The 4,342-nt window shown below is 38.5% G+C and overlaps 1 protein-coding gene across 1 annotated transcript in view; it reads left to right on the top strand.

Moving 5' to 3' along the window:
* The window catches only part of GPR158 (G protein-coupled receptor 158), a 734,231-nt gene that overhangs the window by 387,999 nt on the left and 341,890 nt on the right, over positions 1-4,342 (top strand). The window lies entirely within an intron of this gene.

Below are 4,342 nucleotides of genomic sequence, written 5' to 3'. Positions count from 1 at the left end.
TTTTAAAAGTTCAGAGATTATTTTGTTCTTCTGATGTCAATGTAGTACAATTACGGCAAGCAAATATATTAATTTTGTGTTCACAACTTGTAAGAATTTATTTTGACAGGTTCATGTTTACAGGTGAACGCTTTAAATTGCTAAATGTAGAATTCATAGTGAACAGATATGCCTGGCTATCATGTATTACTGTAAATGCTACTATAACCTTCTCCCAATGTTCTTACTTATATTTTTGCTCAATCTGACATATTTGATCACTCACAAAAAGAACTGAAAAGCTTCTGTTGCCAAAGCTAATAGCTCAAATATTTGTCATTTATCTTCAGGAAATATTTGTTTTATCAGAAACCATATTTAACAGTTTTCAAGCTTTAGCAAAACAAATTGGGATTCTATGCATGGAGGGTGTGTTTCCTCAAGTTCCTCAGAACAGAGATCTTCAAATCAGATCATCATTCAAGACGTTTTCTAAACATATTTGCCCATACATACCAAAGTCAACTGTAATAACTTAATATTCTTAACACATTTTTGTAGATTGTTCCTGTTGTTGTGTGCCACTGAGTCGATTACGAGTAATGGCGACCCTGTATGACAGAGTAGAATTGTTCCTTTGGGTTTCCTAGGCTGTAATCTTTGCAAGAGCTGATCGCCAGGTCTTTTCGAAAGCCGAGCAGCTGGATGGGTTTGAACCACAGGCCTTTTGGTTAGCAGCCCAGCAGTTAACCATCGCGCCACCAGGGCTCCTTATCAGCAGTTTGTTTCTAGTATCTCTAAAAATACCATTTTGAATATATTGTTAAGAATAAATGGTTTGAGGGCATGAAGAATGTTTTATTTAGTTGCATGTTATTTTCAACTCTACATTTGTATTTCAGTTCAGTTTTCAAGTTTTAGATCACTAGCCATGCTATTTTGTATTGTTCATGGATTTCTTACCTGTCATTAAATAAATTGAATAGAAGCAATAAAATATTAATGTTGAAGTTATAATAATTTTTTTATGTTTTGATACTTATATAGAACTATAAAATTTCTGACGTCAGAGTGCTTTACTATATAGCAATAAAATATTATGATTAAGAGCATTGACATAGGTTTAATCCCTGGTTCTACCACTTACTGTGTAACTTTACTTAGCTTTTCAGTACTTCAGTTTCCTCATCTGTGAGGTGATATTTTTGAGAGAATTCTATGAGTTAATCCATGAAGCAATCTTGACACTTAGTAAAGCTGAACAGATGTTAGCTATTATTATTACAGTATTATCTGGGCAGCACATATACATAAATCATCTATATAGTGTTTATCATTGAAGAGAAGGATTTCATTTGCCAGTTCACTAGATGTAAGCTCCATGAGGGAAAGGATTTTTTTTTTTTCTGTTTTGCTCATTGATATATTCTAAGTTCATAGGCCAATACCTGACACATTGTTGTTAGGTGCCGTTGAGTCGGTTCCCACTCATAGCGACCCTATGTAAAACAGAGCAAAACACTGCCTAGTCCTGCGCCATCCTCACAATCAATGCCATATTTCAGCCCACTGTGGCAGCCACTGTGTTAGTCCATCTCATCAAGGATCTTCCTCTTTTTCACTGACTCTCTACCTTACCTACCATGATGTCTTTCTCTAGGACTGATCCCTTATGATAACAAGTCCTAAGTACATGAGATGAAGTCTTGCTGTCCTTGCTTCCAGGGAACATTCTGGCTGTACTTCTTCCATGACAGACTTGTTCATTCTTCTGGCAAAAAAAAAAAAAAGAGCAAACCCACTCCGGCAAGTCAATTCCAACTCAGAGCAAACCTATAGGACAGAGTAGAACTGCCCATAGGATTTCCAAGGCTGTAAATCTTTATGGAAGCAGACTGCCACATCTTTCTCCTGTGGAGCAGCTGGTGGGTTCAAACCACTAACCTTTTGGTTAGCAGTCAAGCACTTTAACAACTGTGCCATTAGGGCTCCGTGTTCTTCTGCCACTTCTTGGTATATTCAATATTCTTTGCTAACACCATAATTTAAAAACATCAATTCTTCAGTCTTCCTTATTCACCATCCAGCTGTCACATGCATATTAAACAATTGAACATACTCTGGCTTGGGTCAGGCCCATCTCAGTCCTCAAAGTGACATCTTTGCCTTTCAACTCTTTAAAGGGGTCTTTTGCAACAGATTTGTCCAGTGCAATACGTCATTTGATTTCTTAACTGCTGCTTCCATGGGTGTTGACTGTGGATCCAAGTAAAATGAAATCCTTGACAACATCAATTTTTTCTCTGTTTATCATGATGTTGCTTATTGTTCCAGTTGTGAGGATTTTTGTTTTCTTTATGTTGAGGAATAATCCATACTGAAGGCTGTGGTTCTTGACTTCATCTGTAAGTGCGTCATGTCCTCTTCACTTTCAGCAAGGGGAAGTTTGTGCCATCTGTGTATCACAGGTTATTAATGAGTCTTTCTCTAATCTTGATGTCATGTTCTTCTTCATATAGTCCAGCTTCTCGGATTATTTTCTCAGCGTAGAGATTGAATAAGTATGGTGAAAGGATACAACCCTGACACACACCTTTCCTGACTTTAAACCACACAGTATCCCCTTGTTCTGTTCGAACAACTGCCTCTTGTTCTGTGTATAGGTTCCTTATGAGCACAATTAAGTGTTCTGGAACTCCTATTTGTCTTAGGCTGGGTTCTCTAGAGAAGCAAAACCATAAAGCATATAAATATATATAGAGAGAGATTTATATCAAGGAAACAGCTCACGCAATTATAGAGGCTAGAAAGTCCCAAGTCCATGGATCACGGTAGAGGCCTCTCCCAACTCATGCAGCCACAGAAGCTGGCGAACCCAAGGTCAGCAGGTCAGAGAGCAGGGCTTCTGCTCACAGGCTGTGAAGGTCAATGAATTCCAAGATAAGCAGAAAGACAGCAAGGTTTCTCCCGATTCATGTAGCTGCAAGGGCTGGTGAATCCAAGATTGGCAGGTCAGAAAGCAGGACTCTTACTCGCAGGCTGTGAAGATTGACGCATCCCAAGATTGACAGGTAAGCTGCTAGCTCAAGTCCCAAGAACTGCGGGTGAGACGACAAGAGGCAGCTCCTGGGTCCGGAACAAGCCAAAAACTTTGGCAAGATGAGCACAAAGGAAGTAGCTGGAAGAAGGCAGAGATGAAAGCTGAGGGGGTGGTAAGCCACCACAGGCCCGCCCCTGCTGATACCACTTAGCAGATTCCATTACGGTGGTGATCACATATCAACTTTCAACAGATAAGTGATCACAACATTATACAACTGCCAAAACACTGAGAATCATGGCCTAGCCAAGTTGACATACAATCTTAACCATCACACCATTCTTCATGATGTTATCCATAATTTGTTATGATCCACACAGTTGAATGCCTTGCATAGTCGATAAAACAGAGATAAACATCTTTCTGGTAATTCTCTGCTTTCAGCCAAGATCCATATGACATCAGCAATGGTATCCTTTGTTCCGTATCCTCTTCAGAATCCATCTTGAATTTCTGGCAATTTCTTGTCAATGTACTTCAGCAACTGTTTTTAAATGATATTCAGCAAAATTTTACTTATGTGTGATATTCAGGATACTGTTTGATAATTTCTGCATTCTGTTGGATCACTTTTTCTTTGGAATGGGCATAAATATGAATCTCTTCCAGTTGGCTGGCCAGGTAGCTGTCTTCCAAATCTTTTGGCATAGGTGAGTGAGCACCACCAGCACTGCATCCATTTGTTCACACATCTCAGTTGGTATTCCATCAATTCCTGGAGGCTTGTTTTTTGCCAATACCTTCAGTGAAGCTTGGACTTCTTCCTTCAGTACCATCGGTTATTGATCACATTCTACCTCATGAAATGTATGAGAATCAACCAGTATTTTTGTAGAGTGACTCTGTGTATTCCTTCCATCTACTTTTGATACTTCCTGCGTCATTCAGTATCTTGCCCATAGACACTTTCAAAACTGCAACTCGAGGCTTGAATTTTTTCTTCAGTTCTTTCAGCTTGAGAAATGCTGAGTGTGTTCTTCCCTTTTGATTTTGTAACTCCATATTTTTGCACATTTCTTCTCAAGCTGCCCTTTGAAATCTTTTGTTCATTTCTTTACTTCATCACTTCTTTTTTTTTTTTAAATTTTTTATTGTACTTTAGATGAAGGTTTACAGAACAAATAGTTTCTCATTAAACAGTCAGTACACATATTGTTTTATGACGTTGGTTAACAACCCCAAGACATGTCAACACTCTCCCTTCTTGACCTTGAGGACCTTTTTTTTGGTGAAAATATACATAGCCAAAGTTACACTATTTTG

Source organism: Trichechus manatus, unplaced genomic scaffold (assembly GCF_000243295.1).
Source record: "Trichechus manatus latirostris isolate Lorelei unplaced genomic scaffold, TriManLat1.0 scaffold00075, whole genome shotgun sequence".
Classification (NCBI taxonomy): domain Eukaryota; kingdom Metazoa; phylum Chordata; class Mammalia; order Sirenia; family Trichechidae; genus Trichechus; species Trichechus manatus.
The sequence above is the reverse complement of the archived record's forward strand: the minus strand, read 5'-3'. Positions and strand labels throughout refer to the sequence as shown.